At 47.4% G+C, this 26,547-nt stretch overlaps 1 protein-coding gene across 2 annotated transcripts in view; it reads right to left on the bottom strand.

Annotated features, from left to right (window-relative positions):
* LOC139050375 (uncharacterized) overlaps nt 1-26,547 on the bottom strand; it is a 412,530-nt gene that overhangs the window by 181,688 nt on the left and 204,295 nt on the right. Inside the window, exons 1-2 of one of the 2 annotated variants that reach the window (XM_070526632.1) lie at nt 24,291-24,370; nt 4,031-4,142 (exon numbers count right to left, since the gene is read on the bottom strand). The exons of the other annotated variant lie outside the window; for it this stretch is intronic. The gene's annotated coding sequence lies outside the window, so the exon portion shown is untranslated. Of the gene's footprint in view, nt 1-4,030; nt 4,143-24,290; nt 24,371-26,547 lie in introns of those variants that run through there. 2 annotated transcript variants of the gene reach the window in all.

The following is a 26,547-nucleotide window of genomic DNA, read 5'->3' as shown; positions in this document are numbered from 1 at the left end:
GTGTCTTACCAGTACTCACCTACGGGGCAGAAACCTGGAGGTTTACGAAAAGGGTTCTACTCAAATTGAGGACGACGCAACGAGCTATGGAAAGAAGAATGATAGGTGAAACGTTAAGGGATAAGAAAAGAGCAGATTGGGTGAGGGAACACACGCGAGTTAATGACATCTTAGTTGAAATCAAGAAAAAGAATTGGGCATGGGCAGGACATGTAATGAGGAGGGAAGATAACCAATGGTCATTAAGGGTTACGGACTAGATTCCAAGGGAAGGGAAGCGTAGCAGGGGGCAGCAGAAAGTTAGGTGGGTGGATGAGATTAAGAAGTTTGCAGGGACGGCATGGCCACAATTAGTACATGACCGGGGTTGTTGGAGAAATATGGGAGAGGCCTTTGCCCTGCAGTGGGCGCAACCAGGCTGCTGATGATGACGACACAATGAGTGCCACATGCCCAGTGCTCAAAGTCGGTGTCAAACAGTTTCTTCGAACTACGGTATGTACCATGTCTCGCATCTACCTTTACCCATGTCTGCCTGAACTGAGGTTCGTTGAAGAGCGGCCCATATGTACAGATTGGTTCATACTCAGTGACCCTAATTTATATGAGGGTCTGTGCAAAAGCTATTCTCTCAGCACACCAGCCCGATGCACTGCCGACTTAGCCATGGACTACCCAATGACCCAGAAAATCGGGAAAACGGTTAGATACAAAAAAGATACATAGATGTACAGATGAGAGTACTTGGATCCTAGAAACTGCGTGACGAACCCTAAAATTATGAACACAATCACAGAAATGTTGAAACGATGTGAGAATGGCAGAATTTGCTCCTAATACTGCCGTAATCCACAGCTGGCAGCCTCTTGAAGTTCAAAGATCTTGACACGCATATACATGAATTTTGTTCGCCAGATTTTCTGGCCTAGTAAGACAGTTGTAACAAATATTGGATTAATTTGGAGCATAAAAAGCATAGTTTTGGAGTAGAATATTTTCAACTTGAAAAAGCTTAACTTAAAAAAAGTGAGTATTCTCACCACGAAATTTTAAATTTAGAGCAGCCTTTTTCGATCAAAACAGTTCAAATCTGAACCAGCTCAATGAAGTGATGGCAATTTTTACTCAAGGTATTCTCCTTTGCACTAACTACTGGAATCATGTATCAAACATCTGAGTGCACAAAAGACTGCCGTGTTCCTCTGATCTGGTACAGGGAAGTCCTTATTGCTCTACTTCCTATAATTCGACCTTACGGATAAATCGAACAGCATTTTGGATCCAGCCATGGCGCTACACGTTTATATTGAGAAGCACTGTGGGTTTTGGTGCTCATAAAGGAGCGAGAAGTTTATTTACAACAAAGATAGTGTTCCCGCTGCTTAACGTGTAGGAATGAAGTCATAATACAGATGGGAATTTCTGCCCAGCGCCACAAAGCCCGCATTCATGAATTTTTCGGCTTTCTCTTTTTTTTTTTGTAATGAGGCCTTCCCCTATTGCTCAGGCATATGCTAAATTTCAGCGCATCAGACTGCGTGACACCGCCAACGCGGACGTACGACAGCGTGCCGGCATCTTCATTCGCGCTTGGCTTGGTTTGCTTTGTGCAGGCATTGCTCCAATATGGCGAACCATGGTTTATGTAGCGTTGCATCGTACATCGTAAGCTATCGTGTTTCTGCCCATTAGTAACGACATTGTGAACTTGGAAGCATGCTGTTCCCCCGTGGTTGTGGCGTACGCGGGTCGCTTTCGGCAAAAGCCGTAAATGATTGGATGCGCTTGCAGCTGTGCACTGAACACCCTCTATATCGGCATCGCGAAGCCATACTTTACCACGGCCGACATTCGTGGTACGTTATCAACCTAGTCAGGTTTCCAGTACGAGTGCTTTTACCTGTTATCAGTCTATCTGCACAAGCATATTCATGCATTTTTCTCATTTCCGTTTGTCCTTCCAAGATAAAAATCTTGTTAAATCTAAGCCGTATTTGTGAACTCGGCCAGACATATCTAACCCTCAATAGCTCACACGAAGAACAGCACCGCCACCTTTAATGGCAATATAGATGTACAGGTTCCTGGCCTTGCTTTCTATGGAATTACTGGAATAAAACGAATGAGACCCAAATATTAGCGTGAAAACAAACGTTCGTCTTCAAGAACACAATTCGTTTGAGGAAGTAGATCATTTTAATCTTTCTCTGCTTACTTTAATAACCATAAAGTCACAATAACACGTACACCTGTATACTTCCGCCTTGCCAACGCCAACTATCTCCTTCCCATCCCCCAGGGTAGGCTAGCCAACCAGACATATTTCTCGTTAATATCCCCCCTTATTTGCTTGTTTCCACCTCCTCCTCGGGATGATCGCAGAATGTTGATGAGGATTACCGCATTAAGGGTAGCCCTAGCGGGGCATTCATTGAAGCATTGCCGAAGAAGCGAGCTGTAGATTTGAACAAAGTAAAAAAATAGAGAAACACAATAGATTGTAAGAATTGTCACAACTTCGTAGCACGGCTGCGAGAGAGCGCAAGCGCGCTATACGGTTACCTTTAAGCCAAAGAGGAAGGAGTGAAATTGGTGAATTGACAGCATTTTTAACCGCTTCGCAAAACTTTCGGTTCACACAGATTCCAAGGTGTTGGTTTTATCATCGAGTTTGCCTTAATGACATAACCATCGTGGTGACCTCATTGGGCGGCCCGGGCCACCGGGCCGCTGCATTTTGAAAACTATCTTTGACGGATACAGAGTCGGCGCTGCACTGTGAAGAGAAGAGCGCTACGAAGACGCGCACTAAAAGAGGAACATGTACGACGGACAAGACGACTCGCCCACATCAAGCTTCTCCGCTGCACTGTCGTTTGGCGGCGTATTTCTCGTTGATTCGAGCGGCAACAGGAAGGTCAATTCGCTGTCTGCTGCGGTCGCGTTTGCTCACGGCAGCATTTCCACAGCGAGTTTCCACGGTCATCGAGTGAGTGTGCGCGCCTGACCTTACCCTTCTAGGTTTAGTAGGTATGCTTATGATTGCAGGTTTATACGGTCGATAAACCTACTGTCCTTACTTCGTTTACTAAAAAGATTTTGTGCCAAAACAACACACACAAGAAAGACGAGGACACCACGGGCACCACTTAAACTGGTTAATGAGCGTGGAAGCACTCGACATATATAGCCTTCCAAAACACCGCGCACGGGCACGCGTTAAAGACAATATGGAATTAAAAGTCCTATCAGTGTAGGCGCGATAGAAACTTCAGCTGAGCCTCGTAAAGAAAGACCTATATGTCACTAGCACAGTTCGGACCCGCTTTCTTGACGTGTTTCTTTATTCAGTGCTCTATCCGGACCTGTTTGCCTCTTTTGAGGATTGCATAGTCGAGAGCGGCTCGGTGGCTTTCAAAAACGTGGCTGGTATCAATGTTGTTAACTTTTTCATGCTTTTAAAATTTTAACTCCAGAATACTTTTATCCTATTTGACGAGCAACCTTACCTACAGAAGAAAGGCATATGCATGGGCTCTTGCATAGCTCCTATACTTTGCAACATCTTCTTATCATCTATCGATCACTCGCTACACGATCGTTTTAACTATCCATTTTGCAAAATAGAAGTGAGGCATGCAGACAGGACGTCTGCACGCCTCACTTCTATTTTGCACATTGAATCCTTACCAACTAGCTATGCTTTCTGTCGTTCTACGTTTTAACTATTTTATTAATGACAATGTCCTTAAAGTGTTTCGTTAAATGAACAACATTTTAGTGGTTTTAAACAAGGAGTGCTCCATTTCGAATAAGGCTACAGTGAGCAGTGTTTTAGATGATTTTAGGAACCTGGGGGAAGGGCTAAGCTTTATTATGAGGTACCACATAATGGTATCTTTCAGTTTTTAGATTTACAGTTAAAGTTTTCAGATGAACACATTTGTTGCGTTTACTCCCCTCGTGCGAAAAAGGACTTCTGCCGCATAATTCGGCCCACTCAAAGGAAGTGAAAAGAGTCATCGCAAACCTCTGCCTGGGGTCATGGCTCCGGAAGTCGTGCGTGCATGAGATACAAGCCAGTTTTTACAACCGATTGGGCAGGCTCGTTGCAGCTGGCTTCCCTGAGTCGATCTTGGTCCCTGTGGCAGAAATGCTTTTGTAGAAGTTGAAGGCTGGGGTAAGCAGGCAAGAGTCGATTGGAAAAGAGTGGCCTATAGTGGTCCCCTACATCCATAAAGCAACACAAAGCCTGAAAAAACTGGCTAACGGGTATAAGGTACCGGTAGTGTTCTCCACTCCACGAAAGCTTGTCCAGCTAAGCCGTCGCATACCTTGCCAAAGCCAAATGCTTGGCTCTCAGAAGAAGCAGTACAGCAGTTCGCAAAGTGTGCCACAAACGTCGTATATGAAATTCCTCTTTCCTATGGGAAATCCTACATTGGACAGACGGGGCGCGTTGTGTGAACGAGCGGCTTAGGGAGTATGCAAAAGGTATAAAAAATAATGAAGGTGAGCGACTTGTGGATCACTACAGGCCTTACACCGATTGTTTTCCTCGGTTCCGCGGTGCGAGGATTCTGGGTAAAGGCAGACATCAGACATCGCGTGAAACATTGGAAGCGTTCTACATGAAGAAAGCGGGTCCGAACTGTGTTAGTGACAGATTTGTTTTGCTTTACGAGGCTGAGCTGAAGTTTTTATCGCGCCTACTCTGATAAGAATTTTTAATCCATGTTACATTGTACGCGTGCGTGTACATGCGGGGTGTTTTGGAGGGCTATATATGTCGAGTGCTTTAAGCATCATTAAACAGTTGAAGTTGCGCCCGTAAAGTCAACGTCTTTCTTGTGTGTGTGGTTTTCGAGCAAAATCTTCTTAGTATGCAAGATCACCAACTCGCCCAGCCTTAGTTCTTCTAGAGTTTACTTCGCTTAGTTCACTAATTTGCTATCGCAATCGATGCTTCGCTTTTTCGGTGAAACTGCGACACCTTTACTACAGTGCTAATATGATTATACTACAAGAGTCTTTCTTTAGCTGATACTTATAGAGAAGACATGGAATTAGGTGCATTTTGCAAGCCGGCGGCGATCCTCTTAAGGAAAGTTTCATGTAAACGTCAGTGTAACCGTGGGTGGCATATTGAATGTAAACTATAGAAAAGTGCTCATCATCGATTATAGCATACAAGAACAGGCCATGGAACAAGCACAAAGCGCTGTTATTGCAAAGCATTGGAAGCATTGCAGCAGCAGCAGCATTGCAGCAGCAGCAGCATTGCAGCAGCATTGCAGCAGCATTGCAGCAGCAGCAGCATTGCAGCAGCAGCATCAGCATTGCAGCAACAGCAGCAACAACATAGCAGCAGCATTGCAGCAGCAGCAGCATTGCAGGAGCAGCAGCACTGCAGCAGAAGCAGCAGCAGCATTGCAGCAGCAGCAGCATTGCAGCAGCAGTAGCATTGCAGCAGCAGCAGCAGCAGTAGCAGCAGCATTGCAGCAACAGCAGCATCAGCTTTGCAGCAGTAGCAGCAGCAGTATCGCAGCAGCAGCAGCATTGCAGCACAGCTGAAGCCGCATTGCAGCACAGCAGGAGCAGCATTGCAGCAGCAGCATTGCAGCAGTGCAGCAGCAGCAGCAGCATCAGCATTACAGCAGCAACAGCAGCAGCAGCAGCAGCATTGCAGCAAGAGCAGCAGCAGCATTTCAGCAGTAGCAGCAGCAGTATCGCAGGAGCAGCAGCAGCAGCATTGCAGCACAGCAGAAGCAGCATTGCAGCAGCAGCATTGCAGCATTGCAACAGCAGCAGCAGCAGCAGCAGCATTGCAGCAGCAGCAGCATTGCAGCAGCAGCAGCATTGCAGCAGCAGCCGTAGCATTGCAGCAGCAGCCGCAGCATTGCAGCAGCAGTCGCAGCATTGCAGCAGTAGCAGGAGCAGCACCAGCAGCAGCAGCAGCAGTAGCAGCAGCATTGCAGCAGCAGCAGCAGCAGCAGAAGCAGCATTGCAGCAGCATTGCAGCAGCATTGCAGCATTGCAGCAGCAGCAGCAGCAGCAGCAGCAGCAGCAGCAGCAGCAGCAGCAGCAGCAGCAGCAGCAGCAGCAGCAGCAGCAGCAGCAGCAGCAGCAGCAGCAGCAGCAGCAGCAGCAGCAGCAGCAGCAGCATTGCAGCAGCATTGCAGCAGCAGCAGCATTACAGCAGCGCCAGCAGCAGCAGCAGCATTGCAGCAACAGCCGCAGCAGCATTGCAGCAGTAGCAGCAGCATTGCAGCACAGCAGAAGCAGCATTGCAACAGCAGCAGCAGCAGCAGCATTGCAGCAGCAGCAGCAGCAGCAGCAGCATTGCAGCAGCAGCAGCAGAAGCAGCATTGCAGCAGCATTGCAGCAGCATTGCAGCATTGCAGCAGCAGCAGCAGCAGCAGCAGCAGCAGCAGCAGCAGCAGCAGCAGCAGCAGCAGCAGCAGCAGCAGCAGCAGCAGCAGCAGCAGCAGCAGCAGCAGCAGCAGCAGCAGCAGCAGCATTACAGCAGCGCCAGCAGCAGCAGCAGCATTGCAGCAGCAGCAGCAGCATTGCAGCAACAGCCGCAGCAGCATTGCAGCAGTAGCAGCAGCAGTATCGCAGCAGCAGCAGCATTGCAGCACAGCAGAAGCAGCATTGCAACAGCAGCAGCAGCAGCAGCAGCATTGCAGCGGCGGCAGCAGCAGCAGCATTGCAGCAGCAGCCGCAGCATTGCAGCAGCAGTCGCAGCATTGCAGCAGCAGCAGCATTGCAGCAGCAGCAGCACCAGCAGCACTTAAGTGGCACTTAAGCCGCACTTAAGCACTTAAGTCGCACTTAAGCAGCACTTAAGTTGTACTTAAGTGGTTTGGCAGTTCGGCACGAATATGCAAGAGCAGAGGAAGTTCGAGGCGAAGTGTGCCCGCAGAACAGTCGATGAAAGCTGAATGCGCCGTAAGGAAGTCGAGTCCGTGGATGAAATCATGGGGACAATTGGTCAGCACTGTAAAAAGAACGGAAAGTGGCGGCCGGTGATACTTATACGGGGCGTAGACATTCCTGTGACATCAACAGTGCTGCCATCGGCCACGCGTACGGCTCGAGTAGTAGGAGGCGCGATAAACTTTTTTCAGTCGACGACGGAGGTTACAACTCATTGTGGACACCTGTGCTTCAGTATCTACTAACGCCGTCAAAGGGATTCCGTCGAGGTTAATATCAAGTTATTGTTCTTTGGGAGCGTCAATGGAGGGTTTAGACACGACGAAGATAATGCAACATTACCTCCAGCAGCCGCATGGTCTAGTTTTCCGTCCGGATTGTCCATAATTGGTCGGCGACGAGGAGCGGCGTGGCTGGGGCGACGGTGACCGACGGCGCTGAGGTGACGCCGAGTGAGCAGGACGACTGACATCGACGGATACGTCAGAGGTAGCAGGCGTACGGCGATGCGAGTAACCGTGCGGGTCGGCATGTGGTAGAGGAGACGGGGACTAGAAGCCCGTATACGGCGGCGTCCATGAGGTGCGGCAGTGGCGAGCGACGTGGTCAATCGGACGCAATGGAAGCAAATGGCTTTGTCGTCCGGAGATCTCAACTCGGTAGGGTTGCGATATCTGCGAGGTGAGTCCAGATCGCCATCAGGCGAAGCAGTCAGCACCGTGCACCGGTCGGACGTCAGGGTGTTTGCCTGTTTGTCCTTCTTGCCGTACAACTGCCTGAATGAGAGAGATCGCTGGGGCTGGTTGGTCAATAGTGGGTTCAAGTGGGCGTGAATGGAACGGTGCACCACTTGTAGCCTCGAGTTCGCGCCAAACAATACGTGTGACGTGCCCACTTAATGCTGATGAAGTGGTAAGGTCAACGCAAGACGACGTCGCAACCGTGTTAGGGAGCCGGTAGAACAGTGGAATGACGCGGCGGCTTTTGGCGAGCTCAAAGCGGCGGCATTCCTTGACAATGAAGTCGATGGTGGACACATTGTTGAAGACGAACAAGTGCTAGGCGCCGTCCGCGATTCCCTTGAGTACGTGGCTGACTTTGTCAACCTCGGAGATTTTCTCGTCGGCTTTCCGGGAAAGAGCGAGCATGTCTTGTATGTACGAGGCATACGATTCTGTAGAAAACTGAACTCGGGTAGCGAGCTTTTTTCTAGCAGCCAGCTGCCGGCCGGTGGGATCTCCAAAGAGGTCGACGAGCTTCTCCTTGAAAGCATCCCAGCTAGAGATCTCGTCCTCGTGTGTCAGGAACCAGACACGAGGTGTTCTGCCCAAGTAGAATAGGACTTTGGCTAGCATAATGGTAGGGTCCCAGCGCTAGTTTCAGCTTACACGCTCATACGGGTTGAGCCAGTCCTCAACGTAGACACTATCTTGGCCGAGGAGTATGCCAGGATCGCGGGGATTGGTGACGGTAACGTACGTTGCTGTCGGGGTTGCAGGAGTAAGAGGAGACGAGGTGTCGTCACTGGGAGCCATGCTGGAAAGCCGGAAGGTGCGGCCGCAGCGGAGCTCCATGTCGAGGACGGGGAACGGCATCCGCCACCAAAATGTGACATGAACAAAGGATTACGACTGGAAACCGCTTACAAAGTATATTTACAAAAGGTAACTGCAGCGCTGGCCAGTTCAGCCGACAGCTCGAGAACCAGTGGGCGTTCGTCGTCTTCGTCGGGGCGCCCCCGTGCATCAGCTATAAGAAACACTCAATATATATATATATATATATATATATATATATATATATATATATATATATATATATATATATATATATATATGTGTGTGTGTGTGTGTGTGTGTGTGTGTGTGTGTGTGTGTTCAGCGAGGAAAGATAACGTGCAAAGAAAGCTTCGCTGTACATACCGCCACATTTTAGACGTTTTCCTGCAGACTTCAATCAAACTTGGTCATGCACCAACTCAACTGAAAGCGCACCATTAAAAAATATATTTCAAAAGACCAAGAACATTTCAACAACTTTCGGTCAGCAATGTCGACCGGGTAGACCCTTCTTGGCATATTCGAATCTACGGTGGTTATTCGTAACGCTTTTGTCGTGTTGCAGCAGTCTTTTATTCCTGACCAAAACTGTGCTATGACGGAAGAAGGACACTATGAATAAGTTGCATGAATACGCTTGTTAATAAAAGGACGTACTGAGTCAAATATGCTAAAAGAAAGATATTAAAATTTCGCCTGCCTTTTGAAATGTAAGTTTTTTTATAATGCTGCTCTTTCAGTAACGCGGGTATTGAGTTACGTTGGTGAATTGTTGTGAAATTAGACAGATTGACGTAGAACAATGTCGAAAATTTCTGGACAACAGTAAGTAGAAATGCGACCTTCAAGTTGTTTGTTTGTAATGAACCTCTTAACGCTCAATAAACGAAAATAGGGTTTTTAAAGAATACCGGCATTCTGAACAAATTTGCTGTTTCTCTTCTGTGTCCATTTAAAGGGATCGAGGCTTCAGCGCTCGTATAATTCTAAAAATTTACGTGCCAGAACCACGATTTATACCATGAGGAACGCTGTAGTTGGGGACTTCGGAAATTTGGACCACATGGGGGTCTACCTAAATCTAGGTACACTTAAATTTTCTCTTTTCGCCGCCGTCGAAAAGCGGCCTCCATGGCAGGGATTCGATTGTTAGAGCTCGTGCTCAGCAGCCGAACACCATGGCCACCGAGAAACGATAGTAGGTATCAGCGTTTCTGAAAACAAAAATGCGTCAAGTGTAAAAAGTTGTGATGTCGGATTATCTGACCTGTCCTTGCCGTGCTGTCTGCATGTTCGAATGTTATCAGGGGTTGATGGCCATTATAAAGAGGACAGCCGGGCGGTGCTATATATTCAGAGAGAGAGAGAGAAAAAAGAAAGGCAGCAAGGTTAATCTTGCAGAAAGAGAAAGTGCGGTTCGCTACCTTACGCAGGGGTGGAACGAGAAGGAGGAGGATGCGTATAAGTACAAGAGCAAAATAAAAAGGGACAAACAGGGCACATTCGCACTACCACTGCGCTGCACTCAATAGGAGGATGCGAATGTGTCAGTCACCCATTGGGTGAACACATGTAGGAAAAACAAAAAGGAACTTTATGGCTACGACGGCTCTAGTCAAAATGGGACAGGAGATTGTAGGATGTTTTGCATGACGCGCTTGTAACCTCTTTAAAATCTTTAATATTGCTGTATATATTCGCTCATCTCGACGCAGCTGCCCCACGTCTGCTGCCGCCACACGGGCACATAAAAGGGGGCTGATAACAGATGCCTGTATAACGTGGTTCATATATTCACTCCCTTCATCACGTGAACGCCCATGGTAGATAGAGAACTAGCTTGAAAACTCGTTCGCCAAGATATTCAGGTAAGATCTCGCGCTTTGTTACAGGTCTGATACACTTTCCGGCTCATGGAAGCTTTCAGCCTTTTTCAACCAAATTTCGGCGCAAATCAAGAAGTACGCTTGTCGAAACATCGAATCGAATTTTTTTTTGCGTTCGGAAAAGTCTCGTACGTTGTGGAGTATACACGAGTCCGAATGGCGCGTAATTGCCCCGGCTTGTCCTGCGATCCACTTCAGCCTCGTTCTTGGCCCTGATGTGACTGCAAATGGGCTCTAGCACCTCTAGCGCCAGCAGTTCCAGCAACGTAAATTTCAAGGTGCTCAGCAGCTTTGCTTCTCAAGAACACTTCAAGGCCAACTGTAAAGACATTTTATTGTGAAGAAATTTGTCATAAATTGCGTAATATACCACTTAAACAATTTTGCCAACACCGCATAACTGGTAATCTCTAGTTCCCTTTTTTGTGTTAGCAACATTTAAACAGCACATCACAAGAAGGGCGCGTGTGGTGACGCTAAGAGGAAAGCCCCCACAAGCCGTGTCGGAACATTGTTAGCGAGCAGCGGGCAGCAGACGACGCCGCCCGCTAGGCCTCCCGCTAGGACTCGCGTTGGGACATCTGTAAATCGACAAAGGCCAATCAGAGGGCGCGGTAGTCTGATCGTCTCACACGGGGAGAGAATTCTTCACAGGAAACCGCGGCTCCCGCGGAATCTGCTATAACGTGGCCTCCGAGATTACCGAAGTCATGCCGAGAAACCGCAGGTTAGCTCATGCGTCGCTTCCAGCGAGCAGTGTAATCGCAGTGTATTTTATTTTTCAGTATCAAAAATGGCTACATTTGCGAATCTTGCGTGACGCTCGCGCTGGTATTTCAAATGTACAAATATTGCAAAAGGGCTCCTCTACGCCCTCATAATATTAAACTGGGATTTTGCGCAGGTAAATTTGATCTTGCAGATGGTCTTTAACATGGATAATGAGAGCGAGACAAGAAACCAAACAAATTGCCGTATTCTTTCCCAATTTTTCAGGCACGACTCAGAACAACATAGCCACGCACATCACTGTCACTGTGAATCAAATAGAATGCATAACGAATCCCAGCCCCAAAACAACAAACCTGACTACGACGCGGGTGCGTACTCGGAGAACGTATCGTGTTGTTTCCCCTTAATAACTAAGTTGCTAAATTATTACAACTTGACGTTCGACAATGCCCTAGACAGCGGCATCGGGCAAGAAAGCGCGAGTCCGTGTCGGCCATTGCGATTCCTCGACGTGGGCTCTGGCTGCGGTCAAGTGACGATGAAGATCCTTTTGCCCAACGTTCCAGACAACGTAGAGAGAATTGTAGGGGTCGACGTGTGCCCAAACATGGTTTCCTACGCTCGCGAGTACAGTTCTCATCCAAAGCTAGCCTACGAAAAGCTGGACATAACAGGAGACGTCTCCGAGTTCCTCAGGCTGTACGGACCTTTCGATCGCCTCTACTGCTTCAACAGTCTTAACCGCGTGAAAGACCAGCCCAAGGCATGGAGCAACATGGCGAAGCTATTGAAGCCTGGTGGAGAGTGTCTTCTGTTTTACGGCGCTTGGTACGTTACACCAGAAATTTGGAGGGCACTGGCCAGAAAGGAACGCTGGAGCAGGTTTGCGGAGGTGAGTGGTGAATAAGCAGAGCCCGTAACCACCAAAAACGTTCTTATGATATAACTGTTCGTAAGAAAAGTGCCTGAGCAATGGTGATGCTGAACATATTTGTTAAGGCAGTTGGCCAATGTTAGACAAAAGAACTTACGAAGGGCGCTGCCGATTGTACCTGCTGAGACGCCCCCTTCTGATACGAAAGCGAGCGCATCGTGCACTTTATTATTATTATAAACATGAATAGTATTACCGGCTCTACCGCAGAGAAAAAAATATCTGTCGTGCAAAAGGAAGAGGAATTACGATGAGAAAGTTTACAGTATCACGCACATCATGCCGCAAAATAACGTAGCGACAACAGTAGCGAAGTTCACAATAGAGATTTTAAAGTAAAAAAAAATGTTGTAGTTCACACCCATCTATTTCCTCGACATTCGCACTTATGTTAGTTTTCGGGGGTTTTTGTTTGTACTCATGAATATTACGAGCTTGCATTCGCAACAGCTAAATGACAAGTATTGCAACTGCGGCGGTAAAGGTACTTCAATAGATTCCCCGCGCGAAGTGTACAAACTATGCATAACCGATTGCAGACGAATGCGCTGTAGCTTACAGATGCAACGTATAAGCGCTTGGAATCACAGAGCAAGGCCGCCTTCCAAGGACGCCTTCCTTACGCGCGGCACAGCACCATTGTTAGCGGCCCGCCTCGGTACTCTGAGGGTTTGCCCTTTGAGCGAAGGTCTATGCCTGACATCTTTGTCTCAATTGGCGCCTCAGTCTTGGGCGGCGATTCAGTATCAGTTCCACCTCGTTAGGAATGACTTCTCCGATGCCTGAGGCAGGCAGCCGAGTTGTTTGATGTACCGCCCTCAACATGCGACTATTAAATTCCCTGTAAGCACTGAAAGTTTTTCTTTTTCTTATTTTATGTTTTTACACATTCTGACGCGAAGGAGCTATCCGGGTATTAGCCAAGACAGCTTATGAACGAAAACCTCTGTGAAGGCGGTCCCCGCGGTTAGAGTTGCCACGACTAACTCTGCGCCGTACCGTTGCAGCTGTGGGAAGGCCTCATTCCACCGTCACAGGACATGGGGAGCACTGAAGAGAGGCTGAACTACGCCCAATCACTGGCGAAAGACGTTGGACTGGAATTGAGGAGCTGCGAGATGGCTCACATCTACCTCCCGCTGCAAGAATGGTCCGGTAAGTGTTTGGGCCCCGACCAGCGTTACACAATCCGTGGTAAGTTCGTCAGCATATGCGAGGCCAGACAAATTCAAACGTCTGTCTCACAGCGTGCAAACCAGAATAATCGAATGGCTTACTGCATTCAACTTAGTTGCAGTCGCGTAATATCAGCTAACCCGAGTGAAACTGTGCTCGGAAAGAAGCTGGCTAGTGTTTTTTAGAGTAACGGTAAGCAAATCTTTTGTTTTCGTTCAGATATGACGAAATGCTCAATGCATGCAAGTTCAATTGCAGAAAAAATTTCGTTTGATTTTCTTTTTGTCTCTTCATATTTTCTTGTGAGCCAGATGAAAGTTTGCATCGCTCAGGGAAAAAGGTTTTGAGAATATTGCTTGCCTTTATACCTCGCAAGATAACGACGATGAATAGCTTTGGTGAATAACGCGAGCACGAACACACCTCTGAGTGCCGTCTTGCATGCCAAAAAAAAACCGCACCTTTGCTATTTTTCGACTTTTCGTTGATGCTCTGTGCACTGGCCGCATCCTGGACAGCCGTTGTTCTCGAAATTGGTGCTTATGTACTTTGATCTGTCTTATTATTCTATTAAATATTTTATTGTCCTATCCATAACTTCTTTATGTTCGAATTTCTATGTTGCCTGCAACAATGAAAACTTTTACAATTTAAAGCTCTTGCTATTATAAGGCTTCTTTTCCTCTTATTTACTATAGTGTATATCTTATCATCCAGCAAGCCAAACCCGATTTATTCGATAGCTGGAAAGCAGCATCGTGTGAAAAGATGTGGAAAGGCAAAAACAGCAGAATAATAAAGGAGTCGTTTGTATTTAGAGCCCCAGCACTGTTTAGAAATGTTCAATGCTTAGAGTGCGCATTGACGGCGTTTTTTGTTTCCTTCTCAATACATTCTGCAGGAATGCTGACGGCATTGATACCAGGAAATAACACCCTGAGCGCTGAAGAAAGGCACGATTTGTTCAAAGACGCTAACGAAGAATTTCAGCACTGGCTACGAGGGCGGAAATACCCACGCTTGGCTGACAACTATGTAATCCACGGGATAAAGCCATTGAAACAGCACACATAAATTTGGTTCGGGAATTCGGGCAGTAAATTGGCTTTCCGTTCAGGATAATATTAGTAAAGAGCAAGTTTTTTACCTGTGTTGGTCGTCCTAATTACAAAATCTTATTACGGTTGCCAATGCCATTCTATGTACGAATTGCGACAGCGTTTCATTCTGCGATCCTGGAGGACCACAACTTAGGAGGCAGACCGACAACCGGAACAACATGGGCCGACCGCCTGAGGGAAAGCGGCCCAAACAAGCTAACCGGGGGTGCGTGAACGGGGCATTTGAGCAATGAGAGGCTGGCTAAGGTAGAAATTGAAAACGCGTATATGCGAACCGTGATTCACAACCTCATGAGAGAATTAAACGAATTTAGGAGCGGCAATACGGCTAGGATGGCGGTCGAGCCTACATCCCAACCACGACCCATGAGTAAAAAAGCAGATAATGAAATCGATAGCGAGAGGGCCACCAAACGCAGGGTCCTCAATGGCGAATAAGAATCGACGGCGGCCGGGGACGCTCGCTCTGAGATCCGTGAGATACTGAGAGCGCCCTGTGACAGTGTCAAGCAGCTTAGTGAGTCGATAGCCGGCATGCAATCCAATATCACTCGTCTGGAAACAAATGTAGCCAACCTACACACAAACACAAACAGTCTCCAAACCAACATGGCGGCTATGGATACAACCAACGCTGCAACAAGACTGAGGCATTCTTACACAATGTGGTGCTCCCTGCACTAGCACCCCGAGCGACTAGCCACTCCGAAATGGCGACCAGTCAACCACCGGGTCGAGTAATGCGAGGTAGTCGCGCGAGCATGCACAGAACTCCCCACGATGGTAGGAAACACTAGAGACTTCACAGTATTGCAGTGGAACTGTCGAGGACGGGGAGGCAAGGCACGAACGCTACGGCAGTACCTCAGGACAGAAAGCCTAGCGTGATCAAGCTGCAGGAGACGCTCATCAAGCACATTAAAATGCAGGGCTATCGTGCCCTGGCCAGCCATTCTAACGGTGGGCGGGGTCGCCATTCTGGTACGGAACAAGCTCACGTTCGTACAGCACGACATACACATGCCGTCTATACCATCGAATATATGATTGCAGAGAAAGCAGGCAAGGGGAAATGTAGCAAGCCAACGTTCACCCTCAACGCATACAGCAGCTCAAAAAAGCACAGGCAGAGGTTTCGGGCTTTCCTAACAAAGGCCGCGCACCTGGCAGGCAGTAACCCCCTACTCGAGGCGGGAGACTTTAATGCCCCACCTCCGACGTGGGGATAAGTGCAGAGTACACCTAGAGGCAAATATAAATGGAAAGAGCATCGAGGCAGGTCTTGAGCTCATAACCAACCCGACACAACCAACAAGACGGGGACCTTCCACCAGCGCGGACACCAGCCTGAGCTGGTTTTCATCAAAAACATTACTCGAGCATCGTGGTGCAAAACTCGTGGATTTGGGCAGTGACTCCTGGATGATTGCGATTATGGTAGGCTGGCACAGGACCGAGGAAGAGATATTCAAGCTAGTGGACTGGGATAAGTGCAGAGCGCTGAGGACCGGTAGGTCCGCGGAGCACGTGGACGCACCCCTAGATGGGTGCATGACGCAACTCCAGACGGATCTCGAGGCAGCTACGCGAACGGTAATCACTGATCTGGAAACTGGGAAGATGGACAGTACACTCACCCACATGCTAGACGGCAAGCAATCATTACTGGAAAGATGGAAATGGCAACGCCTGAACCATCCGCTTGGAAGAAGATTGCGGAGGTAAACCGAAGCATTGAACAGCACTGCTCCATACGAGCAAGGCAGCAATGGGATGAGATCTGCAACATGACTCAGGCGCAGGTACGCAAAGGCGGTTCTTCCAACCTTCTGAAGCCCGTCTTGGACGGTGCGAACAGCAAGACTTCGCAGATGGACTCGATGAGCAAGTTGCTATACGAGGCATGCAAGATCGAAACACCGGAAGAGCTCATAGCAAAACTGACGGCCAAGTACCTTCCCGGGTCAGATGTGGCAGCTCCCGAGGACGCGACCTCCCAATGCTCGGGTCGACCTAACGCGGGGCTTGACGCCAACTTCACCTCTGAAGAGAGAGAGAGGAAATAATAAACGAAAGGTAGGGAGGTTGACCAGGACTGAGCCCATTTGCCTACCCTCCAGTGGCAAAAAAGAAAAGGGGATGGAAAGATAAAAAGAATACAAAGTCCACTGCTGATGTCATTCGGTGACTCAGTTCGGATCACAGACAGTGACTCAATCCGGTAGCTTTCAAATATCGCAGCAGCGCTTTTGTGCTTTTTGTAGTTGCGATATGCAAGGCCATGGTCCCAATATCTTGTTCAAGGGGAACGGTTTTCTATCTGATAGAGAGCTGTGCAGAGGTCATGTTTCTCAATTTCAAAAGATGGGCAGAAGTACAGTAGATGTTCTATAATTTCCACGACACCGCAGGCATTGCACTCGACGCTATCAGCCATTCTCCTCAAAAACGTATGTGTATTGGTGAATGCGACACCCAAGCGTAAGTGGCACAGCATTGTTTCCCCTTTTCGCGGAAGCCTTGGTAACAGCAGCAGTTGCATAGATGGGTCGAGGGAATGCAATCAATCTTAGGTGAATTCAGGAGTTTACCACTACTCTAATGTCATATAGTGCGCTAGCTTAAGTGTTGGGCAGCGTAAGTCCGCGATAAAGGTACAGAAACAAGGCTTGCTCCTTCGTATGCTTTCCTAGCAGCTTCGTCAGCGAGGTCGTTGCCGGAGATACCTCAATGGCCAGGCAGCCACTGAAACACGACGTGGTCTCCTTTCGCTATCATATGATGGTGCATTTCTCGTATCTCCGACACGCGTTTTTCACAGGACCAGTGACGAAGAGATGAGAGAAGACGTTGTAAGGCCGCCTTCGAATCGCAGAATATTGCCCACCGATTAGCTGGTTGGTTGTTAATATAATCAAAGGCATCTCAGAGGGCAACAGGCTCCGAACCAGCCGATGTTTTCAAGTCATAAATCTTGTATCGAATGCTTATTGATCGTGATGGTATAACCACTGCGCCGATGGAGCTGGTCAGAGTGGAAAAGCCATCCGTATATATGTAGACTCGGTCAAACTAGAAAGTGTGTAAACAATCCAGAGCGGCTTGCCTAGAGGCCAAATAATGCAGGTCGGTCGTCTTTCTTATCCTTGGAGCTGTAAGACATACTTGAGGTTGTTTTAAATACCGCAAAGCTGAGGTTGAACTAGCTCAGGGTGTACCACAGAAGAGGTTAATACAAGCACTGATAGGTCTCAACAGCCGATTCGTTCCGGGGCCGCATAACATCACCAACAAGGCCCTTCACAATCTGGATGATGGCGGCGCGGAACAACTCATTGCGATAGTTAATGAGACGTTGCGTTTAGGCACACTTCCCATAGAATAGAAGAGGGCTAAAACGTTCTTAGTACCGGAACCCGGCAAACCTCTCAGCATGGACAATCTGCGTCCAATCTCGCTTACGTCGTGAGTGGGTAAGACCAAGGAGCGTGCGGTGCTTAAACCATATGAGGCCTAACCTGGAAAAACACGCGATATATCCTCACAACATCATTGGCGTTCGTCTTTGGCTGGTGACGCAAGACGCTGTGAAGCTTGTCAAAAGCCAAATACTCGACAGCAAAACAAGAGGCATCACAGGCCACCGTAGGCCTAGACCTAGAAAAGGCCTTTCTACAACAAATCTGCACTAGGACTTGGTCAACGCTTTCATGACTACATCCATGACTTTCTTAGGGGAAGGCACGCCTCGCTATGAGGAATTCTATAGCATTAACGAGAAGGTGGCAGGTCTTGTTGTGAAACTTAATAAGAGGTACAAAATAAAGATTGTACAGGTCTACGCCCCTACATCCAGTCATGATGACCAGGAAGTCGAAAGCTTGTATGAAGACGTGGAATCGGTGATGGGTAGAGTGAAAACTAAATACACTATACTAATGGGCGACTTTAATGCCAAGGTAGGCAAGAAGCAGGCTGGAGACAAGGCAGTAGGGGAATATGGCATAGGCACTAGGAATATCAGGGGAGAGTTACTAGTAGAGTTTGCGGAACAGAATAATATGAGAATAATGAATACCTTCTTCCGCAAGAGGGATAGCCGAAAGTGGACGTGGAGCAGGCCGAACGGCGAGACTAGAAATGAAATGGACTTCATACTTTGCGCTAACCCTGGCATCATAGAAGATGTGCACGTGCTCGGTAAGGTGCGCTGCAGTGACCACAGGATGGTAAGAACTCGAATTAGCCTAAACCTGAGAAGGGAACGGAAGAAACTGGTACATAAGAAGCCCATCAATGAGTTAGCGATAAGAGGGAAAATAGAGGAATTCCAGATCAAGCTACAGAACAGGTATTCCGCTTTAACTCAGGAAGAGGACCTTAGTGTTGAAGCAATGAACGATAATCTTGTGGGCATCATTAAGGAGTGTGCAATGGAAGTCGATGGTAACTCCGTTAGGCAGGATACCAGTAAACTATCGCAGGAGACGAAAGATCTGACCAAGAAACGCCAATGTATGAAAGCCTCTAACCCTACAGCTAGAATAGAACTGGCAGAACTTTCGAAGTTTATCAACAAGCGTAAGACAGCTGACATAAGGAAGTATAATATGGATAGAATTGAACATGCTCTCAGGAACGGAGGAAGCCTAAAAACAGTGAAGAAGAAACTAGGAATTGGCAAGAATCAGATGTATGCGTTAAGAGACAAAGCCGGCAATATCATTACTAATATGGATGAGATAGTTCAAGTGGCTGAGGAGTTCTATAGAGATTTATACAGTACCAGTGGCACCCACGACGGCAATGGAAGAGAAATTAGTCTAGAGGAATTCGAAATCCCAAAGGTAACGCCGGAAGAAGTAAAGAAAGCCTTGGGAGATATGCAAAGGGGGAAGGCAGCTGGGGAGGATCAGGTAACAGCAGATTTGTTGAAGGATGGTGCGCAGATTGTTCTAGAGAAACTGGCCACCCTGTATAAGCAATGCCTCATGACCTCGAGCGTAGCGGAATCTTGGAAAAATGCTAACATAATCCTAATCCATGAGAAAGGGGACGCCAAAGACTTGAAAAATTATAGACCGATCAGCTTACTGTCCGTTGCCTACAAACTATTTACTAAGGTAATCGCAAATAGAATAAGGAACACCTTAGACTTCTGTCAAGCAAAGGACCAGGCAGGATTCCGCAAAGGCTACTCAACAATAGATCATATTCACACTATCAACCAGGTGATAGAGAAATGTGCGGAATATAACCAACCCTTATATATAGCTTTCATTGATTACGAGAAAGCGTTTGATTCTGTCGAAACCTCAGCAGTCATGGACGCATTACGGAACCAGGGTGTAGATGAGTCGTATGTAAAAATACTGGAAGATATCTATAGCGGCTCCACAGCCACCGTAGTCCTCCACAAAGAAAGTAACAAAACCCAATAAAGAAAGGCGTCAGACAGGGAGATACGATCTCTCCAATGCTATTCACAGCATGTTTACAGCAGGTATTCAGAGACCTGGATTGGGAAGAATTGGGGATAAAAGTTAATGGAGAATACCTCAGTAACTTGCGATTCGCTGATGATATTGCCTTGCTTAGTAACTCAGGGGACCAATTGCAATGCATGCTGAACGACCTGGAGAGGCAAAGCAGAAGAGTGGGTCTAAAAATTATTCTGCAAAAAACTAAAGTAATGTTTAACAGTCTCGGAAGAGAACAGCAATTTACAATAGGTAGCGAGGCGCTGGAAGTGGTAAGGGAATACATCTACTTAGGGCAGATAGTGACGGCGGATCCGGATCATGAGACGGAAATTATCAGAAGAAAAAGAATTGGCTGGGGTGCGTTTGGCAGGCATTCTCAGATCATGAACAGCAGGTTGCCATTATCCCTCAAGAGAAAAGTTTATAATAGCTGTGTCTTACCAGTACTCACCTACGGGGCAGAAACCTGGAGGTTTACGAAAAGGGTTCTACTCAAATTGAGGACGACGCAACGAGCTATGGAAAGAAGAATGATAGGTGAAACGTTAAGGGATAAGAAAAGAGCAGATTGGGTGAGGGAACAAACGCGAGTTAATGACATCTTAGTTGAAATCAAGAAAAAGAAATGGGCATGGGCAGGACATGTAATGAGGAGGGAAGCTAAGCGATGGTCATTAAGGGTTACGGACTAGATTCCAAGGGAAGGGAAGCGTAGCAGGGGGCGGCAGAAAGTTAGGTGGGTGGATGAGATTAAGAAGTTTGCAGGGACGGCATGGCCACAATTAGTACATGACCGGGGTTGTTGGAGAAATATGGGAGAGGCCTTTGCCCTGCAGTGGGCGCAACCAGGCTGCTGATGATGATGACACAATGAGTGCCACATGCCCAGTGCTCAAAGTCGGTGTCAAACAGTTTCTTCGAACTACGGTATGTACCATGTCTCGCATCTACCTTTATCCATGTCTGCCTGAACTGAGGTTCGTTGAAGAGCGGCCCATATGTACAGATTGGTTCATACTCAGTGACCCTAATTTATATGAGGGTCTGTGCAAAAGCTATTCTCTCAGCACACCAGCCCGATGCACTGCCGACTTAGCCATGGACTACCCAATGACCCAGAAAATCGGGAAAACGGTTAGATACAAAAGGATACATAGATGTACAGATGAGAGTACTTGGATCCTAGAAACTGCGTGACGAACCCTAAAATTATGAACACAATCACAGAAATGTTGAAACGATGTGAGAATGGCAGAATTTGCTCCTAATACTGCCGTAATCCACAGCTGGCAGCCTCTTGAAGCTCAAAGATCTTGACACGCATATACATGAATTTTGTTCGCCAGATTTTCTGGCCTAGTAAGACAGTTGTAACAAATATTGGATTAATTTGGAGCATAAAAAGCATAGTTTTGAAGTAGAATATTTTCAACTTGAAAAAGCTTAACTTAAAAAAAGTGAGTATTCTCACCACGAAATTTTAAATTTAGAGCAGCCTTTTTCGATCAAAACAGTTCAAATCTGAACCAGCTCAATGAAGTGATGACAATTTTTACTCAAGGTATTCTCCTTTGCACTAACTACTGGAATCATGTATCAAACATCTGAGTGCACAAAAGACTGCCGTGTTCCTCTGATCTGGTACAGGGAAGTCCTTATTGCTCTACTTCCTATAATTCGACCTTACGGATAAATCGAACAGCATTTTGGATCCAGCCATGGCGCTACACGTTTATATTGAGAAGCACTGTGGGTTTTGGTGCTCATAAAGGAGCGAGAAGTTTATTTACAACAAAGATAGAGTTCCCGCTGCTTAACGTGTAGGAATGAAGTCATAATACAGATGGGAATGCCTGCCCAGCGCCACAAAGCCCGCATTCATGAATTTTTCGGCTTTCTCTTTTTTTTTTGTAATGAGGCCTTCCCCTATTGCTCAGGCATATGCTAAATTTCAGCGCATCAGACTGCGTGACACCGCCAACGCGGACGTACGACAGCGTGCCGGCATCTTCATTCGCGCTTGGCTTGGTTTGCTTTGTGCAGGCATTGCTCCAATATGGCGAACCATGGTTTATGTAGCGTTGCATCGTACATCGGTAGCTATCGTGTTTCCGCCCATTAGTAACGACATTGTGAACTTGCAAGCATGCTGTTCCCCCGTGGTTGTGGCGTACGCGGGTCGCTTTCAGCAAAAGCCGTAAATGATTGGATGCGCTTGCAGCTGTGCACTGAACACCCTCTATATCGGCATCGCGAAGCCATACTTTACCACGGCCGACATTCGTGGTACGTTATCAACCTAGTCAGGTTTCCAGTACGAGTGCTTTTACCTGTTATCAGTCTATCTGCACAAGCATATTCATGCATTTTTCTCATTTCCGTTTGTCCTTCCAAGATAAAAATCTTGTTAAATCTAAGCCGTATTTGTGAACTCGGCCAGACATATCTAACCCTCAATAGCTCACACGAAGAACAGCACCGCCAGCTTTAATGGCAATATAGATGTACAGGTTCCTGGCCTTGCTTTCTATGGAATTACTGGAATAAAACGAATGAGACCCAAATATTAGCGTGAAAACAAACGTTCGTCTTCAAGAACACAATTCGTTTGAGGAAGTAGACCATTTTAATCTTTATCTGCTTACTTTAATAACCATAAAGTCACAATAACACGTACACCTGTATACTTCCGCCTTGCCAACGCCAACTATCTCCTTCCCATCCCCCAGGGTAGGCTAGCCAACCAGACATATTTCTCGTTAATATCCCCCCTTATTTGCTTGTTTCCACCTCCTCCTCGGGATGATCGCAGAATGTTGATGAGGATTACCGCATTAAGGGTAGCCCTAGCGGGGCATTCATTGAAGCATTGCCGAAGAAGCGAGCTGTAGATTTGAACAAAGTAAAAAAATAGAGAAACACAATAGATTTTAAGAATTGTCACAACTTCGTAGCACGGCTGCGAGAGAGCGCAAGCGCGCTATACGGTTACCTTTAAGCCAAAGAGGAAGGAGTGAAATTGGTGAATTGACAGCATTTTTAACCGCTTCGCAAAACTTTCGGTTCACACAGATTCCAAGGTGTTGGTTTTATCATCGAGTTTGCCTTAATGACATAACCATCGTGGTGACCTCATTGGGCGGCCCGGGCCACCGGGCCGCTGCATTTTGAAAACTATCTTTGACGGATACAGAGTCGGCGCTGCACTGTGAAGAGAAGAGCGCTACGAAGACGCGCACTAAAAGAGGAACATGTACGACGGACAAGACGACTCGCCCACATCAAGCTTCTCCGCTGCACTGTCGTTTGGCGGCGTATTTCTCGTTGATTCGAGCGGCAACAGGAAGGTCAATTCGCTGTCTGCTGCGGTCGCGTTTGCTCACGGCAGCATTTCCACAGCGAGTTTCCACGGTCATCGAGTGAGTGTGCGCGCCTGACCTTACCCTTCTAGGTTTAGTAGGTATGCTTATGATTGCAGGTTTATACGGTCGATAAACCTACTGTCCTTACTTCGTTTACTAAAAAGATTTTGTGCCAAAACAACACACACAAGAAAGACGAGGACACCACGGGCACCACTTAAACTGGTTAATGAGCGTGGAAGCACTCGACATATATAGCCTTCCAAAACACCGCGCACGGGCACGCGTACAAGACAATATGGAATAAAAAGTCCTATCAGTGTAGGCGCGATAGAAACTTCAGCTGAGCCTCGTAAAGAAAGACCTATATGTCACTAGCACAGTTCGGACCCGCTTTCTTGACGTGTTTCTTTATTCAGTGCTCTATCCGGACCTGTTTGCCTCTTTTGAGGATTGCATAGTCGAGAGCGGCTCGGTGGCTTTCAAAAACGTGGCTGGTATCAATGTTGTTAACTTTTTATTGCTTTTATAATTTTAACTCCAGAATACTTTTATCTTATTTGACGAGCAACCTTACCTACAGAAGAAAGGCATATGCATGGGCTCTTGCATAGCTCCTATACTTTGCAACATCTTCTTATCATCTATCGATCACTCGCTACACGATCGTTTTAACTATCCATTTTGCAAAATAGAAGTGAGGCATGCAGACAGGACGTCTGCACGCCTCACTTCTATTTTGCACATTGAATCCTTACCAACTAGCTCAGCTTTCTGTCGTTCTACGTTTTAACTATTTTATTAATGACAATGTCCTTAAAGTGTTTCGTTAAATGAACAACATTTTAGTGGTTTTAAACCAGGAGTGCTCCATTTCGAATAAGGCTACAGTGAGCAGTGTTTTAGATGATTTTAGGAACCTGGGGGAAGGGCTAAGCTTTATTATGAGGTACCACATAATGGTATCTTTCAGTTTTTAGATTTACAGTTAAAGTTTTCAGATGAACACATTTGTTGCGTTTACTCCCCTCGTGCGAAAAAGGACTTCTGCCGCATAATTCGGCCCACTCAAAGGAAGTGAAAAGAGTCATCGCAAACCTCTGCCTGGGGTCATGGCTCCGGAAGTCGTGCGTGCATGAGATACAAGCCAGTTTTTACAACCGATTGGGCAGGCTCGTTGCAGCTGGCTTCCCTGAGTCGATCTTGGTCCCTGTGGCAGAAATGCTTTTGTAGAAGTTGAAGGCTGGGGTAAGCAGGCAAGAGTCGATTGGAAAAGAGTGGCCTATAGTGGTCCCCTACATCCATAAAGCAACACAAAGCCTGAAAAAACTGGCTAACGGGTATAAGGTACCGGTAGTGTTCTCCACTCTACAAAAGCTTGTCCAGCTAAGCCGTCGCATACCTTGCCAAAGCCAAATGCTTGGCTCTCAGAAGAAGCAGTCCAGCAGTTCGCAAAGTGTGCCACAAACGTCGTATATGAAATTCCTCTTTCGTATGGGAAATCCTACATTGGACAGACGGGGCGCGTTGTGTGAACGAGCGGCTTAGGGAGTATGCAAAAGGTATAAAAAATAATGAAGGTGAGCGACTTGTGGATCACTACAGGCCTTACACCGATTGTTTTCCTCGGTTCCGCGGTGCGAGGATTCTGGGTAAAGGCAGACATCAGACATCGCGTGAAACATTGGAAGCGTTCTACGTGAAGAAAGCGGGTCCGAACTGTGTTAGTGACAGATTTGTTTTGCTTTACGAGGCTGAGCTGAAGTTTTTATCGCGCCTACTCTGATAAGAATTTTTAATCCATGTTACATTGTACGCGTGCGTGTACATGCGGGGTGTTTTGGAGGGCTATATATGTCGAGTGCTTTAAGCATTATTAAACAGTTGAAGTTGCGCCCGTAAAGTCAACGTCTTTCTTGTGTGTGTGGTTTTCGAGCAAAATCTTCTTAGTATGCAAGATCACCAACTCGCCCAGCCTTAGTTCTTCTAGAGTTTACTTCGCTTAGTTCACTAATTTGCTATCGCAATCGATGCTTCGCTTTTTCGGTGAAACTGCGACACCTTTACTACAGTGCTAATATGATTATACTACAAGAGTCTTTCTTTAGCTGATACTTATAGAGAAGACATGGAATTAGGTGCATTTTGCAAGCCGGCCGCGATCCTCTTAAGGAAAGTTTCATGTAAACGTCAGTGTAACCGTGGGTGACATATTGAATGTAAACTATAGAAAAGTGCTCATCATCGATTATAGCATACAAGAACAGGCCATGGAACAAGCACAAAGCGCTGTTATTGCAAAGCATTGGAAGCATTGCAGCAGCAGCAGCATTGCAGCAGCAGCAGCATTGCAGCAGCATTGCAGCAGCATTGCAGCAGCAGCAGCAGCAGCAGCAACAACAACAGCAGCATTGCAGCAGCAGAATCGCAGCAGCAGCAGCATTGAAGCAGCAGCAGCATTGCAGCAGCAGCATTGCAGCAGCAGCAGCAGCATTGCAGCAGCAGCATCAGCATTGCAGCAGCAGCATTGCAGCAAAAGCAGCAACATAGCAGCAGCATTGCAGCAGCAGCAGCATTGCAGGAGCAGCAGCACTGCAGCAGCAGCAGCAGCATTGCAGCAGCAGCAGCATTGCAGCAGCAGTAGCATTGCAGCAGCAGCAGCAGCAGTAGCAGCAGCATTGCAGCAACAGCAGCATCAGCTTCGCAGCAGTAGCAGCAGCAGTATCGCAGCAGCAGCAGCATTGCAGCACAGCTGAAGCCGCATTGCAGCACAGCAGGAGCAGCATTGCAGCAGGAGCATTGCAGCAGTGCAGCAGCAGCAGCAGCATCAGCATTACAGCAGCAACAGCAGCAGCAGCAGCAGCAGCATTGCAGCAAGAGCAGCAGCAGCATTTCAGCAGTAGCAGCAGCAGTATCTCAGGAGCAGCAGCAGCAGCATTGCAGCACAGCAGAAGCAGCATTGCAGCAGCAGCATTGCAGCATTGCAACAGCAGCAGCAGCAGCAGCAGCATTGCAGCAGCAGCAGCATTGCAGCAGCAGCCGTAGCATTGCAGCAGCAGCCGCAGCATTGCAGCAGCAGTCGCAGCATTGCAGCAGTAGCAGCAGCAGCACCAGCAGCAGCAGCAGCAGCAGCAGAAGCAGCATTGCAGCAGCATTGCTGCAGCATTGCAGCATTGCAGCAGCAGCAGCAGCAGCAGCAGCAGCAGCAGCAGCAGCAGCAGCAGCAGCAGCAGCAGCATTGCAGCAGCATTGCAGCAGCAGCAGCATTACAGCAGCGCCAGCAGCAGCAGCAGCATTGCAGCAACAGCCGCAGCAGCATTGCAGCAGTAGCAGCAGCAGTATCGCAGCAGCAGCA

Source organism: Dermacentor albipictus, chromosome 10 (assembly GCF_038994185.2).
Source record: "Dermacentor albipictus isolate Rhodes 1998 colony chromosome 10, USDA_Dalb.pri_finalv2, whole genome shotgun sequence".
Classification (NCBI taxonomy): Eukaryota; Metazoa; Arthropoda; class Arachnida; order Ixodida; family Ixodidae; genus Dermacentor; species Dermacentor albipictus.
The sequence above is the reverse complement of the archived record's forward strand: the minus strand, read 5'-3'. Positions and strand labels throughout refer to the sequence as shown.